Source organism: Pleurodeles waltl, chromosome 6 (genome assembly GCF_031143425.1).
Source record: "Pleurodeles waltl isolate 20211129_DDA chromosome 6, aPleWal1.hap1.20221129, whole genome shotgun sequence".
In the NCBI taxonomy this organism is placed as follows: Eukaryota; Metazoa; Chordata; class Amphibia; order Caudata; family Salamandridae; genus Pleurodeles; species Pleurodeles waltl.
In genome coordinates, this window is record NC_090445.1 from 1,066,144,103 (window position 1) to 1,066,170,668 (window position 26,566).

Consider the following 26,566-nt stretch of genomic DNA (forward strand, 5'->3'; position numbering starts at 1 on the left):
TTTAAATGATAAACTTGTTTTTATGGAGATGGGACACTGATAGCTTCTTGTTGGATCCATTATTTGGCCTTTTTTAACTTCTTCCGGATTCTCCTGTAACTGTTCCCACACTTTGTGGAAATTATCTTTAAGACCCAGCACACACTATAATATAGAACATCCTTCATCCTCCTAATTTTCCAACTGTTCATGTCCCATGTCAACAACCAATATCTAACACAGTTGTTGTTTGCTCCCAAATAATAATTTGAATGGAGAGAATACTGTAGATTTTTGTGACCATCTAATGGCATACAGTATTTTTGATAATCCATTCTCCCACCCCATCCAATTATCCTGCATCACTTTCCTCAATAAATATTTTATCGTTTGAGTAAATGTTTCTACCAGCTCATTTGTTTGGTGATGGTAAACAACAGTTCTGGTTTGCTTAATTTCTAATATGTTACAAATATGATTCATTCATTTGGACAGAAAGGGCGTGTGTTTGTCCATCAGTATCCCATTGGGAAACACCATCCATGTGAAGAAAGATGACATTGTTTGGGCTATTATGATTGCAGTCAGGCTAGGTAGAGGTATGTCTTCCGGATATATAGTAGCATAGTCTACTAAAATCAGAAGATACTGATTGCCCTTATTGGAGGTTGGTGGACTTCCCACCAGATCCATACTCACTCTTTTCAATGGGGTATCAATTATAGGTAAGTGGTAAATTACTGCTTTGGAACATGAGCCATGTTGCATAACTGACACGTACGACACTGCACAATAGTTGTGTATATTAGAAAGCACCTGGCCAAAAACAACTCTGTAACAGATAACTCTCAGTTTTATCCAATCCATAATGGTCTCCACCAACTTGATTATGGGCCATATATAGTATAGGTTTCCTAAAGGCTTTAGGTGCAATTGACTGTTTCTGTAACAGATAACTCTCAGTCTTATCCCATCTATAAGGGTCCCCATCAACTTGATTATGGGCCAAATATAATATCTGTTCCAGAAAGGTTTTATGGGCAATTGACCGTTTCCAATTCATATTGGGTACAAACCTGTAAAGCAAACTTTTCTGGAAAAGGAAATATGGTCCTATCTGCTGGGTGTTAGGTTCAACGGTCACGTGTTGCCATGCAATCTTTAGGGTTATATCTTCAAGCTGAGTGATTCCTAAGTCTCTAAGAAGCTCTCATTGTATTTCTGTTCATGAGGCAGTGACATAATTATTCTTTACTGTATTCCCTAGTCAGCCTCTGTTCTTTTCTGGTTTTCCTTATCGTTTCTGTGCCCACAATGTCCTAATTTACTAAAGGGGCCTCTTGTAATCATTTTCTGCTCCCTCCGGTTACAAGGCTCCTGCAGAAAGAGTTTGAATAAGGGGATATCTGTGTTTATTATGATACTTTCTGGTAAGGTGACTACCACTCCCCTTCTTACACATTTTTTGGTCTACTACTGAAACGTCGATCAAGAAAGCAGGCATCTCCCCATTCACAAAGGAAATGGTAACCTTGGCTTTTTCCTCACATTGATTAGATGTTACTCATCTTGGAAGAATAACTGATACTGCATGCCCAGAATCGAATAGAGCTTTTACTATCACATTTCCTACTCTCACTTCTTTCACAAAGGCAGCTTTTGAACTCCCCTTAAAATAATTTTTCTCCTACATAAACCCTATTGCTATAGGTTCTATAGTCGGCCATATGTGTGGGTAGTTTATGGATATTTGGCCCCATTCCCCACATGAAGAGCACTGGGGACCGCTCTGCAAGGGAGCAGTATCTCTCCCAGCAGGATTTCTGTCTTGTGTATCGGTGGGGTGAAATTATATTTTGAAGTGGATTTGGTAGGTTCCTTTCTTCCTGCTCCTATCCCTGAGATTTTAGCAAATGGTTTGAAGTCTGGAGCTCTGTGGTTTGTGCAAACCCATTCAATAGTGACTTTAAGAGTTAAACTGGTATACTGTTGTACCCAGCTTTGTGCATTCCCATGCATGTCTTCTAAAAATCTCTCCAAGTAAACCTTAGCCACTATCTCCTCTTTTGTGAATGTATGAAGGGTCAGTCACTGGAAATCCAAACCCTTACCCAGCAGAAAAGTGCTCTAGAGGGTCTCCTCCAACAACCAATTTAGAGCTTGAAACATTATTCTAAAGGTGTCTTTATCCCACCCCAAACGGTCTAATATTGCTTTGTTAATATCTATCTAAGGATTATCTCCATTAGGAATGGTAGCCTGATAAGCTGATATAAACGTACAATATATTGTCTCCAGCATTATGGGCCATAATGCTGCATTAGTAGCCACTCTCTCAAAGTTGATGACAAAAAGGTCTGGGTCCCGCCCTGGCTGATATTTCTAAAGGTCAAAACTGGGAATATTGAGATGGCTTTGGGAGTGTCATCTGTCAACCACATAATGGCTCTAATTATTTGTAATTAAGACTGCTTGCTCCCTTAGGGGAGCCAGGAAAGCCTCTCTGTCATGGTTAGCTGTCTGATTATTTTCCGCCATCACCAACTAAAAATGTTGCTAACCTTCTGCTAATCACTGGATCATTTTCTCCAAAGCTACTGGTGGAGACATGGTAAAATCCAATTAATAGATCCCACTTCTCACACCACTGTTCTAATTAATAACTACAAATGCAAGTAAGGAGTATTTTTATGAATATTTATTTGAATCTAAATCAGGCTAGTCAAGTTTGTTTAGAACATTATTCTCTTTCCTGTGTAAGAATTACCAGAGCTGATCCTGACATTATTCAGCTTGTTTCCCAGTCACTGGATTCCCAGGTACGCCCTCATCAACCTTATCCAGGAGGATCTTTACTTATGTTTACTTGGCAAAACAGACAAAAAAGCAACCACTTCAGGAAAGTTCATTGCTATTATACAGTTAACCAACAAATATACCCTTGGTGATTCCCCCACAAGGGCTTCTAGTGATCATTGTCCCTTCGTCCTATTCTTTGTGCTCATTACCCTTCCCCGATTGACTTTCAATCTATTCCACACAAGCACTAATTCATTTGATTCCTCTTGCCTACTCCCCATCAATTCACTCTGGCAAGCCCTTTTTGAACCACAGCAGTCCAGAACTCAGTGTCTTCCCCTCTTGGGTTAGCTGAGTTTGTGTGCGAACTCTAATTGGCTTCCCAGGGCTCTCGTCACTACCTCTTTGTTCTGTGGTGCTGGCAGACTGCCTATCAGTCCTCCTGATGTGTCAATCCTGAATCCACTCCTGATGTTTGGCCAAACTTTTGGTGAAAAAATATTGTGGATCACATTATCACAGAAAGAATATAGGTGGTCATTATGACATTGGTGGTGACTGTTAAAGTGGCGGTAATACTGCCAAGAGGTTGGCGGTAATTACCGCCAAATTAAGACCATGGCGGTGATAACTCCCATAGACAGCCAATGGACCACACCATCCACCAGTGCATTAACACCACGCACCACAGCGATAGCCATCAACAGCCAGGCGGAAGACCAGGTACCGCCCACCATACTATGACACTGAAAACCGCCACACTTTCTGGGGCGGTACCAACGTCATCAAAAGCCTGGCGGAAACACATCAGAGAAGACCAAAAACTCACCAACAGAGACACAGAGAAGATCAACGCCGCCTTGGAACCGGAACTGCAAATCTTCTCTTCTACGCCATGCTCCACCTGGAACACCAACGCTGATGAAGATGACGATGGTGAGTACAGCCGCCTAGCACACAAGGGAGGGAGGGAGGAAAAGGAGAGTGGCACACACACACGCATGTCACACACCAGACACACACACCATGCACAGAACCAGCTGAAGATGTAAACCAATGGCACAGGACACACGGCATAATAATACAAGGACTACAGTTCGGCAGTATGGAAGTTGTAATTGGAAGGCAACAGCCACCATATGAACCCATTTTAGAACAAAGATACATGAACAATTGTCCAGAAAGGGCCAATTCCTAGTCCAATGTACAAAAGGCCCACATGGCCACAGGGCACAGTCCAAGCCTCAACTTGATCCTGACTAACTCCGCACAAAACTGTGCAGGGTCAACATCTTGGAAGTGGACAGGCACCTCAGGGGGAAGGGGTGGGGGGCACCTTAGCTGAAGTCAGGAACTTGCCCACTGCTTCTGGAGGGGGCTGCATGCCCATTTCCCAATGCTGGGGAGTGCAAGGTCACAGTCTCTGAGGTGGGGAACTTGCCTACTGCTTCTGGAGGGGGCTCCATGCCCATTTCCCAATGCTGGGGAGTGCAAGGTCACAGTCTCTGCAGTGGGGAACATGCCGACTGCTTCTGGAGGGGGCTCCATTCCCATTTCCCAATGCTGGGGAGTGCAAGGTCACAGTCTCTGAGATGGGAAACTTGCCCACTGCTTCTGGAAGGGGGCTCCATGCCCATTTCCCAATGCTGGGGAGTGCAAGGTCACAGTCTCTAAGGTGGGGAACCTGCCCACTGATTCTGGAGGGGGCTCCTAGTAGAACAGTCCCTAAAGGGTGGCCTACATGCCCTCTGCTGGAAGTGAGGGCTGCATTGTCTCTGCTGTGGGATGTGTCTCCTGAGCAGCCTCTGCTGGAGGTAAGAGCTGCATTGTCTCTGCTGGGGGAGGTGTCTCCTGGGCAGCTTCTGCTGGAGGTGAGGGCTCAATTGTCTCTGCTGGGGGAGGTGTCTCCTGGGCAGCCTCTGCTGGAGGTGAGGGATGCTGTGTCCCAGTCAGAGGTGAGGGCTTCTTGCCTGTCATTGGTGGTTGAGTGGAATCATATTCTGTCATTTGTGGTTGAGTGGGAACCTTTTCTGTCATTGGTGGTTGAGTGGGACCCGCTTCTGTCATTGGTGGTTGAGTGGGAACCTTTTCTGTCACTGGTGGTTGAGTGGGACCCACTGCTGTCATTGATGGTTGAGTGGGAACCTCTTCTGTCATTGGTGGTTGAGTGGGATCTTACCCCTTCTGGCCGGTGCAGTGGGACCCTTCCCTTTCCTGGCTGGTGGAGTGGGATCCTTCCCCTTCCTGGCTGGTAGAGTGGGATCCTTCACTCTCTTGCCTCAATGCCTAGGAGGTACCTCCGCTGTCCCTGTGGACTGTTTGGCTGAGGTGCTGGGCTGTGTCATTGGGACCCTGCTCTTATGGGCAGGACGGGGGGAGGGGAGGGAAGAGGCAAGGAAAAGCTTCTTAGGGACGGTGGGGCGGGATGAGGGAGGAGGGATGGGAGTGGAGGTTGACGGAGTGGTTGTTGGAGGAATACGTCTGCTGGACTTGGGTGCAGGTGCATGGGTAATGTGCTGATGTGAGGTGAATGGGTGTTGGGTGTCTGATTGCCTGTGTTTGTGTCCTTTAGGAGGCAGGATAGACAGGATGGGAGAGGATACAGGGGATGCGTGGATGAATGTTTTGGAGGTGTCTGCTTGGTGTGGTGATGCTGGTAGTGGCTGTTAAAGCAGTGCATGCAGATGCAAGTGTGGATGTGACTGTGAGGGAGATGGAGGAGGAGGAGGGGGAGACAGTGGAGGCACTGGATGTGGATGAATGTGCAACTGTCTGTTGTTTGTGTGAGTGCCTGTGGACTGAAGTGTGGTGCCTGTGTTTGACTGTGCCACTCTCGTGTGATGTCTTGTGTGCATGCTCGTCTGTATGTGTCAATGGGATGGGTTGGGGTTGATGAGACTGGGACTTGGAAGTGGTAGTTGGAGGGGGGATGGTAGGAACAGGGACAATGGCTGCCATCAAAGAGGAGGCCAGAGCCTGAATCGATCTCTGTTGGAACGCCAATCCACCGTGAATGCCCTCCAGGAATGCATTGCATTGCTGCATCTGGGATGCCAGCCCCTGGACGGCATTCACAATGGTTGACTGCCCTACAGAGATGGATCTCAGGAGGTCAACAGCCTCCTCACTCAGGGCAGCAGGGCTCGCTGGGACAGGGCCTGAGATGCCTGGGGCGAAGGAGATGCCCACCCTCGTGGGTGAGCGGGCACGGGCAACTCGCTGAGGGGCTACTGGGAGGGCAGTGCTGGTACAGGGTGGCAGCTGTACCTGCAGCTGGGGTGGTCACAGAGGTGTCTGCTACCACCAGAGAGCTTCCATTGGAGGAGGAATCAGAGTCTGTGTTGTCACCTTCTGTCTCCGCCGTGGTGCTCACCTCGCCCTCCATCCCACTGGTTCCCTCGGCGTTGGTGGACTCTGCCTCTGAGGTCTTGTGGGATGCAGCTCCCTCAGTTGCCAGTGCCCCAGCTCCTCCGCCAGATGATGATAATGCACACATGCACAGGATGACAGAAGGAGAAAGGGGGGGGAGAGAAAGGGAGCACTGGGTCAATTACAGCACCAAGACAACAGGTGGCATACACAGCAGTGTCACACATAGGGATCACGCTTGTGTACTATCCATTGCACTGGCATTCAATTGGCTAAATGCCACAGCAAGATGAGGGCCAAACACTGCCAACTGCACCCCTCCTGGGACCCGCAAAGACCTGACTGACATGGAATGCAACCGAGCTAAGTTAAAGGCATTTGCCATACACCCATTACACTTGAGCTGGATCACGCTGCAATGTCTGTCCTGGCATTAAGGGGCACCCACTAACTCACCACCCATATCCCATGCCACCTACCAATTATTGTAGTAATGCCCACTGTACTCACCCACTTGTGGCTTCTGTGATGCCCTCCTGCGCCCATCCATCTCTAAGTGGGCTACCGCCAGTATGCAGGCCATCAGGAGGGTCAGGTTCTGACGGGCACCCCTTTCTCATTGGGAGGCCATCCCTAGCTGGGCCTCAGTGGTCTTCCGTGCCCAGCATCTCAGGTGCTCCCACAATTTCCTGCAGTGGGTGCTCTGCCTGCTGTAGACCCCCAGGGTCAGCATGTCCTTGGCGATGGCACGCCACAATCCCTTCTTTTGATGGGCACTGACCTGCAGAGGTAATACAGAAAGGAGGACAGCATTACGTATACAATCCAGCTTGTCACACATATGTCCCACAAATCCAGTTTCCAACTCCATCGGCACACACATCACCCGGCACACACCATGTACACTACCACCAGATATCCCCCCCCAACAAATGACATGATGCCTCCACACACAACTCCATGCAACCTTCCCACATACATCGTGCCCAAGGTGTACTCACCTGTTTGACTGGAGGCCCATACAGCTGTCCATACTGGGGCAGGACCCTTTCCACCAAGCGCTTCAACTCCATCGAAGTGAAGGCAGGGGCCCTTTCCCCGGTCACACGAGCCATGGTAGGTTCCAGACACAGGTCACAGCAGCACATGCAGTGTAGGTGTTGTCATGTGGAAAGTCAGGAATCAAGTGACATTATAGACAGAAAATGACAGTCACGTCCGCGGCGGTGTACACCGTCACCGCAGCTGCTGATCCCCACTGGCCAATGTACTCCATAGAGCCCCATATTGGCCAATGAGGAATTGCATGGCGGTGCAAGACCGCCTTCCGCCACAACGCCCAATGTCGGTGGAATTACCTCACTTCCACCTGTCCCTAGATACAGGACAGGCGGTCGCGATTTCATGGTGGTGGATTACATACAGATCTTACAGAACTGCATCATTGCCGAAAATTGCACATACATTGCCATTCCCACTGTCCCATCACATTAATGCTGCATGCACACTGAGGTGGTGGTTCCATTGTTCTAATTGTAACAGCCTACTCACTCTTGTGTCCCTTAGATACCTACCACTGCGCATGAATAGGAGGAGACAAACCCCCGTGTACAGACTCCATTTTGGACTTAGCTACACTGGAGGACAGGCACATAATACTCATCTATAGACTGGATAGGGCCACAATCACAGAGCTGTGTTCCCAATTGGAGCCTGACCTGATGTCAGCTATCTGTCATCCAACTGAGATCCCCCTCTTGTGCAGGTTCTATCAGTGCTCCATTTCCTGGCAACTGGTTCTTTCCAAGTGACAGTGGGCTTGGCAGCAGGAATGTCACAGACAATGTTCTCAATTGTGCTGGCAAGGGTATTGTCTGCCTTGGTGAAACACATGGCAGCTACATTTCTTTCCCCCAGGTGGAAGATTTGGCCACTGTGAAAGCGGGATTCTATGCAATGGGACATATACCAAATATTATTGGGGCGATTGACAGTACACATATTGTGTTTGTCCCCCCCACCAGAATGAACAGGTGTTCAGGAATCGGAAGAGTTTCCACTCACTCAATGTGCAAATGGTGTGCCTGGTCAGACCAGTACATCTCCCACATCACTGCCAAGTATCCTGGGTCAGTGCATGACACCTTCGTTCTGAGGAATAGTAGCATCCCAAATGTGATGGCCCAACTATAGAGGCACAGGGTGTGGCTTATGGGTGAGTCCCCACCCACTGCATGTCAGTGTATGCCTTCAAGTGTTATCCCCATAGCATTGTGTAAGGCTAAATTTTTTTCCGTCAATTCTTGCAGGTGACTCTGGCTTCCCAAACCTATCGTGGCTCCAGACCCCTGTGAGGAATGCCAGGACAGGGGCTGAGAACCGTTATAATGATGCACATGGGCAAACCAGAAGACTAATCGGAAGGACCTTCGGCCTCCTGAAGGCCAGGTTCAGATGCCTGCATCTGACAGGTGGATTCCAATGCTATTCACCAGAGAAGGTCTGCCAGAAAGTAGTGGCATGCTGCATGTTGCACAACCTGGCCCTCAGATGACATGTGCCTTTTCTGCAGAAGGAGGGGACTGGAGATGACCCTGTGGCAACAGTGGACCCGGAGGACAGTGAGGATGAGGAGGCAGAGGATGAGGACAACAGAACATCAGTTATACGTCAATACTTCCAATGACACACAGGTGAGACAGTGGAACTGACCATTACTCTGCCTATTTATGTTTTCTTTGTGGCTGTAGCATAAAGGCATTCACTTCCTTTGCATCTCAACTTAATGTCTCCTATGGCTTGTCCTTTTACAGATGATGGTAATATGACAACAGTGTCCTGATGTGTTTACTACAGACAGCTACAGGTCATTATTTGTATGCTATCACAGTGTTCAGATTATTTTCACTAGATGTGACTGTTCCCATAAATTCACATTTTCAACACATAAAATGGTGTCACTTAAGTTGTGTTCAAGGATGTTTATTGTAGTGCAAATAATTGAATGAAAAGTGCAATGGAATGGGGTAATGGTAGAGGAAAGTCCAGGGTATTGTTCCAGTCTGTTTGTATCACAGGTCCAGTGTCCAAGGGGCCATAGGAAGGGGAGCAAAGGCAGTTCAGAGTGGACAAGGTGACAGGGTGGGACTCAAGGGGAACAACCAGGAGAGTCTCATTTCCTGGCGGTGGTCTTGGTCTTGGCAAGTGTCTCTGGCTTCTGTCTGGGTCTCAGGCAAGGTTTGCGGGGTGGTTCACCTTCTGCAGGGGTAGGGATGCTGGTGGCCTGTGGGTCCTATGGCAGGGCCTCCTGCCCACTAGCTGCCGTGGAAGTGGAGGGCTGGTCAATAGACTGGTTAGTGGTCGGGGCCCGCTGGTGTGCTGTTGATTCCCTCATGATGTTGGCAATGTCTGCCAACAGCCCTGCTACGGAGATTATGGTGCTGTTGATAGCCTACAGGTCCTCCCTGATCTCCTGATGGTGTTCCTCCTGCAGCCGCTTGTTCTCCAGCATGTTGTTAAGGATCTGGCCCATCATGTCCTGGGATTGTTGTTAGGCCCTCAGAATCTTGGTGAGTGCCTCCTGGAGAATCAATTCCCTGGGCCTGTCCTCCCCCCTGCACACAGCGGTCCTCCCAGTGTCCCTGTTGCCCTGTGCCTGTGTCCCCTGAACGGTATGCCCACTGCCACTGTGCCCAGGTCCCTGATTGTCTTGGGGATGAGGTGTGGACTGAAGTTCCTGTACATGTGGGCACACTGATGATTGACATGTCCTGGGGACCGAGGTGTGGGGATGCTGGGTGGGTGCTGTGGTGTTGGATAGTGATGGGGGAGGCTCTGTGGTTGACTGGGAGTGGGCAGGGGTGACTGACTGACCAGTGGTCCCTGATGGGCCAGGTAGTTCATCCAGAGGTCCAGAGTTATTGTCATCACTGGGGGCATCTTCTGTTGGGGGACTGGTTTGTCGTGGCACCTCCTCTTTGCTGACATTGGCTGGGGAACCTGTGGGGATGTAAGTGATGTATTACACTTCATGTCTGTGACATATTGTACATCTCTAGCTTCCCCTCTATCTTTGCTGTTGCCCTGCCACCTTTGTTTGTGTATGGTGATGTATTGTGGGATTGTTAGTTCCCCTATGCTGTGCATGCTTTTGTGACGGGTGTCCATGCAGGGCTGGGAGGGCTGTCCATGCATTAGTATAGCATGCAGGGCTTGGCATTGGGGTTAGTCATATGTGTAGGTGAAGTGTGTGGGATGGAGTGGAGTGATGGGAGTGAGGGTGAGGGGGTTGGATGGCATGCAGGTATGGGGGTGATAAGTAGTAAATGTTGACTCACCAGTGTCCAGTCCTCCAGCAACTCCAGTGAGTCCCTCAGGGTGCAGAATTGCCAAGACTTGCTTCTCCCAAACTGTGAGGTGTGGGGGAGGAGGTGGGGGTCCACCGCCAGTCCTCTGGATTGCGAGCTGGTGCTTTGCTGCCACAGAACGTACCTTCCCTTATAGGTTGTACCACCTCTTCTTGATGTCACCCCTTGTTCTTGAATGCTGTCCCACAGCATTCTCCCTGTCCACAATTCTCATTCATAACTCCATCTTCCTGGCAATGGATATTTGCTGTACCTGTGCTCCAAACAGCTGTGGCTCTACCCTGACTATTTCCTCCACCATGACCTGCAACTCCTCATCTGTGAAACGGGGGTGCCTTTGTGGGGACATGGGTGTTGTGTGTGTATGTGTGTGGGTGTTGGGTACTGTGGTTGGGTGTGTGAAGTGGGGTGCGTGAAGGATGTATGGGTGTATGTGGTGTGTGTGTCTAGTTGTTGCAGTGGTCTTGGTGTCAGTCTGGTGGCAATAATTTGTATTTGTAAAGGGTTGTCGGTAATGTGGGTGTGTGTTTTATAGTGCTGTGGGTGGGTGTGGTGTGTGTATCAGTGTCAGGTGTGTGTTTTTGGTATTGGCCAATGTTGTATAGTTTAGTATTTGTGTGTCCATTTTGAGCGTGCCAGTGTGTCCGCCCTGGTGATTCATTGGTCATAATGTGGTGGAAGTTGTTTTGTTGGCGTAACGGTATGGGTGTTTGTACCGACAGTTTAGCACTGACCTTCCAGCTGGTGGATTTGTGTATGTGGCATTATTCTGTTGGATTGGTGTGTGTGTCATAATTTGGCAAATGAATGTTCGCCTCCGCAGCGGTATGTTGGCGGCCGTCACCGCAGCGGTAAGCGGGATTTACCACCAATGTCTTGATGAGGGCCATAGTGTTGTAAAAAATAATTTAAGACTGAGGGGCATTTTTATACTCTGTACCAAATTAGTGTAATTTTTTTTTACTCTAATTCAGGGCAAAACTGTCTAGCGCCAAATTTGTGGAGTTAAAGTCATTTTTTGGATGTGGAAACCTACCTTGCCTTAATGAGATGCACGGTAGGCGTTCTTGTGCAAAAAATGACTCTATGGCCTTAACGCCATATTTATACACCCGTGCAAAAATGGTGCCCCGGAGGGAGGAGGGGTCATAAAATGGGGCAAAGCTTGCTTTGCCCCATTTTTTAATGACGGTCAGGGCAGGCGTTAGGGGACCTGTGGGCCTATTTCCATGGTGGAACACCATGGAATAAGCCCACAGGTGCCCTCCACCCGGCCCCAGGGACACCCCCACCCACACCAGAGGGACAGCGGAGGATGGGGACCCCATCCCAGGTAAGTATAGGTAAGGATTTATTTTTTTAAGTGCCATTGGGGGCCCTTATATAGGTCCCCCTACATGGCACTGGGGACCCTGGTCTCCTGTGCTGGCCATTGATGTGGTGGGCATGACTCCTGGCTTTTCTGAGACAGGAGTCATGTGGTATGGATAGTTTTGCGTCAGAAAATGACTCTAGGCAGGTTAGAATCATTTTTTTTTTACTCTTACCTGCCTAACTTAATTTTTTGGTGCAAAACCCCCTTCTTCCATACCGCCAGCCCCACCTGACTAACGTCATTTTTTTTTACACTAGCCTACCCTTTGCACCGGCTTGCACCATTTCATAAATATGGTGCCCTGGCTGGTGCACAGAAATGGTGCAAGCCGGTGCTAAACTTTTTGGTGCCAAACTGCGTTAGTGCAGTTTTGCCCCAAAAAGTATAAATCAGGGCCTCAATGTCGAAGATACAAAAATCTGTTTTTCGGTACCTAAAATCATGTTTTTAAATATAATTGTATATAATATAGTTCCCTTTAATTTAGTAGCTTAAAGTATTGTGTTAATTAGTTTAATACATTTTAGTTATTTTGCTATTATCAGTTATTAATATCCTGATAATTTTTGTGTTTCATTTGTTTTAGTATAGTTTGTTAATTTTTATATGAAATTAAATTTATGTTCAAATTTAGTTATAGATTGTTAGTTTAGTAGTGCGTTCTTGAGTTTGTAGGAGATTAGAGTTTTTTTTGCATGTAATTTATTATTTTTAATTTGTAATTTTTTTATTTATTTAACTGATAGTGTTGTAAATTAAATAATCGATTACCTATTTACTTAAATGGTTGACTTCTAATTAATTGTTAACTGCTTTTTTTGATTATTTAATAATTAAATTGTATCAATTAACCCCTTGGCAGCAAAGCTTTTTCTACCTAGAATGCTAAGCCCTATTTTTTTGCTATTTGGGGTTGTTTGTGCTTAGGCCTTCATAATCTTTTCACATAAAGTATCCATGCCAAATTTGTGTCCTGTTTTTTGGCATCCTGGGGATTCCAGAGGTACCCAGGGTTTGAAGATTCCCCTGGAAGGGACTGAGAAAATAACCAAAATACAGCTGCATTTTGGGATTTTGGGAAAAATAGGAAAAAAGTGCTCTGCAGAAATGTGCCTGTTTTGTTTCCTAAAAACGGCACCAATAAAAGGTTTGCTGTGCTAAAGTCACCAATTTCCAAGCTTTAGGGACACGCTGAATCAAAAAAACTACTTTTATCAGTTTTGGCATTTTTCAAAGAGGTACTAGATTTTTTGTAATTTGTGTGCTTTCAACGTACTTCTAGTTTGAGGTAGAAATTGGAGTGCAACCCATGGGTGATCCTGGAACGCTGTAGATTTCCGAAAAGTAGACAGAATTCTGAGTTTAGCAAGGGGTCATTTGTGTGGACACCTCAATGTTTTTTCCCCAAAAAACTTACTGTTGAAATAAAAAAAATATTGAAAATGAGTAGGGAAAAACCTTTTAATTTTTAATTTCTTGTTACAATGGACAGTTTACAAAAGCAATATATCAGTATATCCTCAGACCGCTCTGATTGCCAGGATATATATTGCTAATAGAGTTTGTAGGTTTTTCAAGAACCTGAGGTCCCGAGAGCGAACAATTAAATTCCACCTTACAATGTTTTTTGTTTTTTCATTCTGTAACATGTTTTGAGCCAGTGATATGGTAAAATATAAAGACTGAAAAATGGGTATCAAATAAACCTATGCATTTCTTAAATTGACACCAGATACAGAGATTAGCAGTTGGGGTTATTTGTACATCTCAAATTTGTGGGTACCCATACTAGCACATGATTTAGAGAGCATTTTTCAAAATGTCTTCTTTCTTACACACTGGCTTACATTTGGAAGGCATAAATACTGAGAAATACAATTGGTAATAACAAATGTTCTGCCATTCTGTATTACTACGTGTTTCCTGAAAGAAATGGCACCTCACATGTGTAGGCAGGCCTAGTGCCTGCGACAGGAGAAGGGTCAAAAGACAACATGGACACCACATTTTTTTACTGAAAACCAACCATTTTTTCAATGTGAGTAGCTGTGGATTTTGGGTTCTAGCACTGATGGCAGCTAGAGAAACCTAGCAAACCTGTACACACTTGAAAACTACACCTAGGTTAATCCAGGATGGGCTGACTTCTGTGGTTCCCATAAGGTTTTCCGAGTCAGATGTTTTTGCAAAACCCACACTTGGACTAAAAACACACACTTCCCTCATATTTCTGTGATGAAACCTTCTGGAATCAGTGGGGAGCTGCAAATTTCTTACCATCCAGCATTACTCCAAGACTTCTAATAAAAATGGTACCTCACTTGTGTGGGTAGGTCTAGTGCCCGTGACAGAAAAAGGATCCAAAACGCAACATAGACACATCACATTTTTCCAATGAAAACTGACCTTTTTTGCATTGTGGCTAGCTGTGGATTTTGGACCTTAGCTCAGCCAGCATCCATGGAACCTAGCGAACCTGCACATTTTTTAAAACAGGCTATGGCAAACCTCAGACTTTGACTAAGAAAAACACATATTGCTCACATTTCTGTGATGGAATGTTATGGAACCTTGAGGGAGCAACAACTGCTAGAACATCCACACCTAATAGTGGTTTTGAAAGTGTGTTGAGTAGACCATGTAGTTGCACTACATATGTCAACTATTGGAATTTTTCCTAGAAAAGCCATGGATGTCCCTTTCTTCAAAGTAGAATGTGCTCTACGGTGTGTAGGTAGAGTTCTTTTGGCTTTAGTGTAACATGTTTGAATACACTTAACTATTAATCTGGCAGTTCCTGATTTGAATACAGGCTTTCCTTTATAAGGTGGTGAAAAAGCTACAAGTAGTTGTTTAGTGTTTCTAAACATTTTAGTTCTATCAATGTTGAACACAAGGCCTCTTTTGACATCTAATGTATGAAGAGCCTTCTTTGCAACTGATTCTGGTTGAGGGGAAAAAAGGCAACTCAACTGATTTACTGAGGTGAAAGTCAGAGTCAACATTTAGGGTTGGTGCGGAGCTGGAAGAAAGATTCTTAAACAGTTAATGCCTGGAGCTCATTATTAAAAATGCCAACTAACAAGAGCGATATTGAAGAGGGTAGCTATGCAGGGGCTCAAATGGAGGGCCCATGGGTCGTGTCAGAACAATGTTAAGATTCCATGAAGGTGCAGATGGAACCAGTGGTGGAATTACTCTCTTAAGCCCCTACATTAAGGCACTAATGACTGATATTTTGAATACAGGCATGTGTTGCCTATTTAGTAGATAGGCAGCTATTGCAGTGAGATGTAACCTTATGGAAGTGAATGCTAGCCTATTGAGCTGTAAATGAAGCATGTTACAGACAAAGTTCTGTACAGTGGCATTGAAAGGATCAAATTGTTTTGAATGACAATAACAAACAAACCTCTTCTATTTAGCTGCGTAGCATGCTCAAGTAGTAGGTCTATGAATTTCCTTAAAAATGGTCACACATTCAGGTGGTAGATTCAGGTAACCAAATTCTATAAACTCAGGAGCCAGATCACCAGTTTAAGAGCCTTGGGATCTGGGTGCCTGAATTCTCCACGGTTCTGAGTTAGAAGGTCCGGCCTGTTGGGGAGCTTCAGAGATGTCCATTAATGTTGTGAACCAGGACTGATGGGGCCCATGTGGGAGCCACTAGTATTAGTTTGAGAGATGTTTGCCTCAGGCTTCTGAATCAGAAATGGAAGGAGAGGGAGAGGGGGGGGAAGCACAGGTTAATATCCCTGACCAACTCATCCATAGTGCGTTGCCCTTGGATAGTGGGTGTGGGAACCTGAACACAAAGTTTGGGCATTTGGTGTTGTCGAGATCTATTTGAGGGAAACCCCATCTGTGCAAGTATGGAAAGAGGAGTTGGAGTGGAGTTCCCACCTGTGGACTTGTTGCTGCATCCTGCTGAGGAGGTCTGCAAAATCATTGTCTGATCTCGGAAGGTATTCCGCTAACCAGTGAATGTTGTGGTGTACAGCCCATCTCCAAATTGTCTGAGATAGGTTACATAATTGTGGAGAACGTGCCCTCTCCCTGTTTCGGTAGATAATACATGACTTTCATATTGCCTATCCGGACTAGGACAACCTTGTCAATCAGGTGAGGTAGGAATGCTTTCAATGCTAGATGACCAGCTTGAAGCTCTAGGTCAGTGGTTCCAAACCTTTTGATTTCTGTGGACCCCCACTTTAACATTAATAGAACCCAGGGACCCCCACTGAATCATCATGGGAATCCGGGGACCCCCACCTGAGTCTTTACTGGAAGCTGGGGACCTAATTTGTCAATATTTGTTAATATTTTTGAATTTTCTAGGCTCTCGCGGACCCCCTGAGAAGGCTTCGCGGACCCCCAGGAGTCCCCGGACCACAGGTTGGGAACCACTGCTCTAGGTAGTTGATGTGTAGACTCCAGTGTTTGGTGTCCCAGAGACCCTATTTTGAGATCCTGCATGTGTGCGCCCGATCCCGTGAATGATGCATCCATTGTGACAGTGATGTAGGGAACAGGATTGAGGAAAGGCCGCCCTTGTAATAGGGTTTTGATGTTCCACCACTGCTGAGAGTGATGAGTGTGGTGGTCCATCAACACTAGACCTTCTAACTGACAATGTGACTGAGACCACTGTTGAGCTAAGCATTCCTGTACCAGAGGCATACGTAGTCATGCATCAGGTACTATGGCAATGTAGGAGGCCATTATACTTAAGAGATGCATGAGTGCCCTCACTGTGAGTTGTTGATTTGTCTTAAATTGGGGTAACAACGCTTGGAAACAGTGCATTCTTGCAGGATTGGGATAGGTTAATCCAATTTCTGTGTTTAGAATAGCCCTTAGATAGGGTTCAACCTGCAGAGGTTGAAGGTGAGATTTTGTGATATTGATGGTGTACCCTAAGCAATGGAGCAGATCTATTGTAACCTGATTGTGTTGTTAACACTGTTGATGAGTGTTGACTTTGATAGGTCAATTGATTAGATATGGAAATATGTGAACATTTGTCTGTGTAGATAGGCTGCTACCACCGCTAGGCATTTGACAAATCCCCGAGATGCAGCAGTCTCCCTGAAAGGGAGGACTTTGAACTGATAATGTTTGCCGCCCACCACAAACCATAGATATTTGTAATGTTCTGGGTATTTGGTATGTGAAAATAGCCGTCCTTTAGGTCTAGTGTAGCCATAAAGTCACCATGTTGGGGAAGTGGGATCACGTTTCGTAAGGTGATCATGTGGAAATGTTCTGACAGGATGCACTTGTTTAGGGGACTATGGGAGGTCTAGAATTGGCCATAATTAACCATCCTTTTTGGGTAATAGGAGGTACAGGGAGTACACCCCTAAACCCTGATGCTGTAGAGGGACGGGTTTCTATAGCTCCATTGAGAAGAGCTTTGACTTCTTGTTTGAGCAATGCTTGATGTTCCAGGGACAGCCTGTGAGGGCGAGGTGGAATGTTGGGAGGTGTGGTAATGAGTTCCAGGCAATAGTAATGTTGGACAATGTCCAACACTCACTTGTCTGGTGCAACTGTTTGCCATGTGGGTATGAAATCATGTAAACGCCCTAAGACAGGTGTTATTTGGTCAGGGGTAGAAGAGGGAAGTCACTGCTTGGTAGTGGGTGTTGTTCTGCATGAGGAATCACCCTTACCTCTGACTTTGGCATTGTTTTCCCTATAGGAGCCTCTGATCTAACCTTTTGGAGAGGTGTGTTGACCTTGATTACATGGTAGGAGGTGGAGGCGTCAGAACAGGTTGCCTTGTAACCTCCACAATAGTTTGAGCACCAAAAGGAGCCCCGGGGAGTAGATGTCTGAAGGGCACCATTGCATTTGCTGTCTCTTTCTCTTTTTAAATTTTTTCTAGTGTTTGGTCTACTTGAGGACTGAACAGATGTTCCTTATCAAAAGACATATTGAGGACATTTTGCTGTACCTTTGGTTTAAAAACAGATATCCGCAGTCATGCACTGCGCCTGAGCAAGATGCTGGTATTGATACACCTAGCTGAGGTGTCAGCAGCATCTAAGGCACAGCTTATTGAGGTATTTCTTATAAGCTTGCATACAAAACACATTAAGATGAAGCACTCACAACTGCAGTCCAAACAAAATTACAACAAAAGAATATATTAATATAATGTGGATAGCTGTCCTTTAATTTAGTCCCAAAGTCTCATATTTTCAAATAAAACTTCTTATAGATTTTCAAAAGGCAGATTCAATTTGCTTGATCAATTTTTAATTCTTGCTCACAGGTTCATAAAGACAGAGACACAGCTAACGCGTTTCCTCCCATTAAAACAGGACTTCTTCAGGGCTGTTAAAAACATATAGGCCTATATTTAAGCCACATATAAAACATTGATCAAAGCATGAATCTAAACATTAATTGCACAATAAAAGCACACACATATGAAAGCTATGTAGACATTAAGAGAACACAAGAACAACAACCTAAAAATTCACTCTTAAAATCATACATGTGTATTTTAAATCCTATATTTGATGTACAACATTTTGTTTTTCGAAGATCTGTTCAAATTCTCCCTTGTACAATTCAGAATTCTCCTGAGATACATATGGTACAATATAGCAGTAATATTTGTTTATTAAAGTATTCTAACTGCTCATACGTAAATCATAAATGCATCTGAATCCCAATTACAAATGGTTACTCTAATCTGCCAAATATTCTGTTGATGAATACAATTCATAAAGAGTCAAAATAATATATCCCATTCATAATAGTGCCTTGAGAACACCCAACATGTAATAACTTTATTATGTACAAAGGATCAATGAAAATCAGACAACAGGGATGTTTTCTTGATTAACATCAACAGAGGCGGTAACTAAAACAAAATGAATGTGGAGCAGGATGAAGAAATGGCCTTGAGAGATTGCATATCTTATTACAAAGAGACAAGCAGTACCCCATTAGTTGAAAAAAAAGCTTAATTCACTCTTACCTAATAGCGCTTCCAAAGCGTAGCAACCAGTCACTCCATAAAGGGACTATCCTTATGTTCATATATCTAACAAGTACAGCATCTCAACAGCCAAATCCTTTCTATAAAAGGAAAATATAGTGGTTAGATGTCCAGTCCCACTATATTATTGCTAAAAAAAAAAAATTACCCATTGAATATTTATAATTGATTCAAAATTAAAGCTTGCCTTCAGCGACAAGTTTTTTTCCTCGTTTTTTGTGTTCCTCATGAACTTATTGGAGCAGATCCTCTGAGCAGATTACAGATCCTCCATTTCATCCCAGTTTGCCCGATTGTAGCGAGCAAGTAGGCTTATTGAATTGCCAATACGTCAGTGATTGGCAGATTGTACTGCAACCCTCTTCCCTGCCACATCAATATGCTTGCTTTCTTTGTCAGGCGGGTTGGGGCATTTCCACTAGCTTGCGAGTTGGCATGCTTTGGAGCAGTGGTAACGACAAGCAACTCTGGTAGTAATTGCCCCATATGGAGATGGAATCAGATGGAGAGGGCTTATACCTTTTGTCTACCCTTGGCATTATAATCATAGCCCTAATGTGGCCTTAAAAGATGTCCTTTGTGTGTATTAACATACCCTTTAGCATAGGAAGATACTATGTGGACCCATGAATAGTTGAAAGTATTTCAAAGAGGAAGTTCCCTTCTAAAGATCCTTTATGGAGTTGTACGCCGTGAAATGCAGCAGCTTTATCTAGAAGTTCCTGTTATGATGTCGAGTCATCAGGAGAGGAGGAACGCGTGGGATATAAATCCAGGTCCGTGTCTCCTGGAGGGTTGCTATGCGTCTTCCACGGGTCGACATGTGGTGGTGTCCCAAAAGTGTCTTGTCCCCCACCCTGCCCAGTGGAGAAGGTGAAGCTGGTGGTGGTGGAGAAGGTGAAGGTTGTGAGGGTGGCAGAGGAGGCAAAGGGCTGGAGGCCTTGCCCAGCTTTTTCTGGTGTTTTGGTGGAACCGGTAAGTCCAGAACCTCCTGGAATGACAGCCATCTTTTGGGTGATGGAGGAATCGGAGCTGAGGCTCTGGCAAGGGTAAGTCTGGTGTGAGGCTGGATGTGGATTTGCTGTTGCTTGGCATACAATTACGCTTGGAGACTATAGAGTATGGGCTCCTCTTGCTTGCCGGAATTGGGCTTCAAAAGTTTTGGGTCTGACCCACATTTCGGTTTTGGCACCAAGGCTCTGCTAGGTGTCAAAGCGGCAAATGTGGAAGGCGATGTTCGGCTCGGCACCAAGGGTTGGGTAGGCGCTGGGTGGTGTTACGGAACCAAAGAACTAGATGCTGAAGGCTTCAGCTTTGGCTGGTGTTTCAGAACTGAGAGGGAGGGCAGGGCGTCCGAACCAGTTGCTCAGTGCCGGTCATGGCCGGAAGGCAGTGGTGGACCAAGGGCCTCTGTATGTTGTATCAGAGGGGCCAAGTGTCTTTTGGATGGATCAACATGGTGTTGAGGGACAGGGAGTGTGGTACTCACAAATTATACAGTTAGTGTAACTTCCTACATCTCCAAGTCGCCCTCAAGATCAGAGCCACAACTGCCCTTGATCAATAACGGCTCTTCTTCTGCAGCAAATGGAAGTTCTTCCTCTCCTTCGACATCTTCATGTTCGAAGATGACTGGAGTATCCTCAATGCTCCTCTGCAACACTTTAAAGCAATGTGCTCAACAGTCTCTAAGGGTTTCTTTGAGTGGAAGGAGCAGCAGGCATCTCAATCCATTTCACTGTGCTCTGGTGACACAGATTACAGATAAGGAGTTGATCGATAGCGGGATACTTCGCGTGGCAGCACGGGCAGTAACGGAAGGGCGTCCATTCCATCACTAGCAAAGCATTCTCTAGAGAAGGTGATAGAGACCAAAGAAAGGCCCCAAAAGGGCTAGGCCCTGTAGGGGCTGTGGTCAAAGTGACTCAACTCAATGAGCAATAGACAAATAACTCTATACGCAGAAAGAAAAACACAATTGAAACAATACCGACAAGGGGAATAGTGTTGAACGTACCAAAATGAGAACTGTGACGGTATAGAACCAAAGAACAAGCATACACATCTGAACCCAACAGCTTTCCTCCTCCCCAGATCCCTGTGGCCGCTGCAGCTACATTATATATTTACGTTTAGCATGGTCATCATATTACTTACACATACCTTACACTCCTTTCTCACTCGCCTGCAGGTAAACAATCTAACGATGGAGATGATGCCTATGCGCATTATCACCAATAGGAGGAGTCACTCAGCCTCATGACTCTAAAGACTTCTTCAAAGATAAACAACTTGCACACATCCAGACTCAAAACTAGATTGCAGGAGTATCTACGGCCGCACATGCCTCAGATATTTTCCTCACATTTCTGTGATGGAAAGTTCTGGAATCTGCAGGGAGCAACAACATTTCTACCACCTACGTTACCTCACGTCTCTTGATAAAAATGGTGCATCACCTTTGGGGGTAAGCATAGTACCCACAACAGGAAAGGCCTCAAAATACACCATAGAGACACCAATATTTCCTGTCACAAAAAAGATCTTATTTTGCAATAAAGGTAGCAGCGATTTTTTGGCTGGGGATTGACGGCCACCCAGAGAAACCTACCAAAGTAAGACATTTCTAGACACCCAGGGGAGTCCGGTGTGGTGTGCCTCGCATGGGTTTCACAAAGTCTTTTTTTACCCACAACGCTCTGCAAGCCTCAAACTTTGCCGAATCTTGTGCATTTCCGAAAGTATCTTGAGTCATAATACGGCTCGTGGCAGTCAACTGGCGTGGCGCTGCTGGGGGCAGCAGCGCTACCTTACCGCCATCCGCCGGCATGGCCACAGCCGGATTTCTGCCATCCTTCTGGTGGAAATCCAGCTGTGGTCATAATACGGTGGACTGCTGGTAGCCGCGGCAACGGTCTTTTGGCGGCCGTCGCCGCGGCAGTAGGCGGTTTTTTATTGCCAATATCATAATGAGGGCCATAATGTTCTAGACAAAACTATCAATACAAACCACACAAAGACCTTTATACTTCAAATACCTCTTGCTTGCTACAGACAGCTAGACTGGGGATCAACTGAACCTTCTCTGCACAGACGCAGCAGGCATCAATATCCCACAGAAAAGGAAAAACAAAAGAAAATAAGACACAAAACAACACAGTACACATCTTGCACAAATCCAAAGTGAATTTGATATACAGCAGTTTAAAAAACACATTCAAGCAGGTCTATGGTGTACATTTGAAGTAAACATTACAAAAATGGTTTCTTACCAACTACACAACTACACAAACTGCAGATCTAGCACTGCTGAATTGAATCTGCATGAAAATCAAAAGCTTTGAACTACAATCAAAAGAAGGAATAAAACATTAAGTTGACAAATGTAAATGATTACAAGAAATAAAATAGTTAACAATCTAAAAAACAATGAAGTCTGCACTTGGTGGCAGATCAGAGTTATAACCGTCTAATCTGCCCCGAAGGTGGGGCACAAAACAAAGGCAAAACATTGGTCTTCCAGAGGGTAGTGACCCTTACTGCCCAGCTGCCCAGACAATTGCAAACTAAACACACACACCACCAGTCAAACAGTAAGGCACACGCCAGTCCATACATAACACCAGCCAAATGCCAGTTCACACAAACCGCCATCCAAACACCAGTTCAGCACACAAAAACATGTTCCCTGGTGTCAAGTAGTTTTCCCATGGGCATATAGGCCTAGAAAAAAATCTGATATGCTGAAACCTGGGAGCTGAAAAGAAAGTACATGTTGACAATGCTAGGAAGTATCACTTCCTCAAGGTACCCCTTCCCTATATTTTATAAATACAAATTTCACTGTGTGTAGTGTGTTTCAGCTCCCCTTGGGGGCAGCTTGCATCAAAAATGGCCGATATGTCGCCTGAGGGGTTTAGCAATAATGGGCAAAACATGTCCAAGTATTGGAAGTGACCCTTGCCCAAGGGGTTGCTCCCAACCATGCATAAGTACAAAATTCATGGTGTCTAGTGGTTTTCTGCACCGTTCAGGGCAGATCAGCCTAAAAAATGACCACTTTACCGCCCAGGGGGGAGGGCAGAAACAGCCAAAACATGTTCCAATATTTTTGGGAAGCCGCCATTGCCCAAGGGGCCACTCCAAAACAAGGACAAATAAAACAAATTCCTAGTGTCCAGTGGTTGTCTACCTCCCTTGGGAGCAGATCAACCTAATAAATGGCCAATCTGCCCCTGGAGGAGGCGGTGGAAAATGTCCAAAACATATTTCCCTGGAATAAGGAACGACTCTTGCCCAAGGGGCTCCTCTACAAAAAAATAATTATCTATTTTCCTGGTAACTAGTGGGTTTCCAGCCCCCCAGGCAGATAGGCCTAAAAAAGAGACGCTCTAGAAACTATTGAAAATGGTACCCTGGAAGGGGAGGGCCCTTGTCCAAGGTGTCGCTCCCCATACACATAAAATTATGCCAAGACCCTGGTGTCTGGTGGCTTTCCATACTGGGTGATACTTTGGCCTAAAAAGTGGCTCATCTGACGCTCAGCTCCCATCACTAACAAAAAATGCATCCCTGGTGCATTCCTGCTGTGTGACCACAGTGCCACCTGCGACCCCGCAGCTGGAATGCACTTCAGAGGGATACAGGGGGACATTCCCCCAGTGTGTCTCTAACCTCCTGATTCCTCCTGGGAGCGAGAACTTACCTGAAACAGGACCTCCTCCCTGGAGGCTGGTATCTGTTGATGACACTAGCACGCCGTGTGCACGCTGATGGCATCAGATCGCCGTGGGAGGGGTTGGGGGTAGCAGCCAAAGCACCAGCGCTGAGGATGACTGTAGCTCCTCTTAGCACCCAACGGGTTCATTTTATATGTATCTCTCTTATTAATTTTAGTTGTTTCCTTTATTGATGAATACAAGATCATTGTTTTTTCATTTTTTTACATAATATTTATTTTTGTGTTAATTTTAATTGTTTTGTGTGTTCGGTTTTTAGAGTCCAAGGGCAGCAACAGTTGTTTTATTTGAAATATAGAATTCGATTTTTTTTTATTGTTACTAGTTTTATATTTACTGATTACATTTTTTTATTTTACATTTTTTTGTCTACAGTTAAATGTTTGATTTAAAAAATAGTGGAATGTGAATAGTAAATCTGATTCCTCCCAACATCCAACATTTTCCCTACTTTGGCTTACATTGAAGTGGGACTAGTAGATCTAACCTCTCCAAAGTTTAACATTTCTCTAATATTGCTCTGTTAGGTATGGTGATATTTTTAAATAAATTGTATTTTTTATTTTATATTTTAATTTTTGGGGAATGTTCCTTTTATTTTTTATATAAATTGCTATATGATTGATTAATGCATGTTTGTTTATGCTTTCTTATTGTTAATATTTTTAAAACATTTAATGTAATTTATTTGTACTATAATGTATAAGTTGTAAGTTTTATTTTATATTTTATTTTAAAACATATGTATTTATTTGTAATTATATTATTATTCTAAAGGTTAACATCCACATTTAATTGAATACAATGTTATATATATATATGTATCTCTCTCGCTATATGTGTATGTATATATATATATATATATATATATTTACGCAAACAAAGATCACAGCACACAGTATTAAAGTAAGACAAAAAAGGATCAGAGCATCTAGTCATTGTGAGGTAAAAATGAATGAAGAAATCAAGCACATCGGTGTTCAAATCTTGTCTCCAGAGAAGAGTTCATTTATTCTGAACGAAGTGATATTCCATAGAACAGAGAACAATTTTTCCAAAGTAAACAACTAACACGTGTTTCGTCACACCAGTGACTTTTTCAAGGCTGCAAGTAAACATATACATATGTATCTGATTTAAGCGTAACAGATGATCACATTACATGATTATGTGTGACAAACAAGTGATATGGTATAGAACAATCTCTGCATAAAGGGTGACAAGATCAAGGAAGCTCTGAAAATCAAGTACATATACCTCAGGACATGGCTGGGAAATTTCAAAGGAAACCGAAACAACAGTGTATGCCAAGGTGCCCAAAGACTAAAGACATGCTAGGAAACATTAGAAACAGTAAAAACTGTCCCATTAACCCTAAATAGGAAGATGTGTGAGAGAGAGATACCCAAATGTGGTGGTAAAGAGGGGGTGCTAAGGAGATAGAGGCTTAAAAGTCAAGACGAGTGTGAAGAAAGATCAGGTCTCTAAACCTACCCGAGATTCACGGGAAGGTTCCAAGCAAGTAAAGTCAGATACGTCTCAGAGATAATAAACAGTCCAAACAATACTTAGTAATCTAGAGAAAGGGGGGTAAGGATAAAAATATACCTAGGTGAGTCAGGTTAGATAAACCAGACTTCCAAACTTACAGAAAAGAGATGTGAAGTAACCAATGAAGATTAACCGGTAAAATACCTCTTAATTATCATCGTCAATGTGTAACATTGATAGTCCAAAAGGCGTGCGAAGCTGTCCATCAAAAAGAACCCCGGTAGGTCCAAACGTATGTCTCTATGGGAACAGTAAAATAAACCATAAAAATGGAATGCATAGATCTTACTGTCCGTTTCAGTTGTCCCAGTAAAGTGCCAATATTTTAAACCGGGGAAGTTAATTTGTATTTGGTTAGTCGGACCGGTTAAAGATGCGAATGTACGAGTGCCCCAAAAAACTGGCCATAGGGGGTAGCTACATGACTAACAAATAAGTGCTAATGAGATAACCTAAAAGAGTGTACGGTAAACAAAAAGGAAAGGTAGTTTTATAAAAACGAGAATCCGGATTGAATCCGGAGTTCCGACTCCCTAGAAGGCAGTAAAAACAACCAACTACCCGTATAGGGGCGTCTAAGCCCCTAATCCTAGACGGAGCACACATGAAGCGTTATCGTATATTGTTAACTGTAACGCAACTAACAACGCGCCTGGTGCCAAAGAAAAGTACTAAAAAAGTAGGCGAACTATGAGTCATTGTCGATGTGTGTTAAGCGGCGTGCTCACAGCACAAAAAGATTCCTCCGTATAATAGCGGATTGAAAAAGCTGATACGCACGCAATATCGACAAAGTAAATCACACACTAAATGCCAATCCAGCGCCGTTACCGAAAAGCAAAATCTGGGGTTCCGGCTCACCGTAAGTAAGTATGCTGCAGTCCGTCCGTGTGTCGGCGTCTTCTCCTCTGTAGCTAGAGGTAGCGTTGTGAGTCTGTTTAAGTCATGTGCAGCAATGAAGCACGTGACTAGAAACGGGCACCGAAATAGAGAAAGGACTAAGGTAGTCAAAGCAAACAGAGGGGTATGCGAGGAATCGGTAGACAGGAGGAGCCATGTTATGTGTGGATACTGAGTCAGACGAAAACAAGTCAAGTAAACTGAGTAAATGAAAGTAATGATGCATGTAAATGGAGTCATGATTGTTAAAGAAGAATGAAGAAAGGACACGGTCCCAGACGGGCCGCTGTCCTGGGTATTTATCGAATGTTTGGGCTGTAAAAAGTACGAGAGACAAACAAGAAGGGGAGAGAGGAAGGGGATAGAAAAAGGGGGAAGAACAGTAGCAAATAAAGTAAATTCCATATATAAAACATGTGCATGGTAATCTGTAATATGCATTTGAGCAGAGTTAACAATCAAATAAGGATCC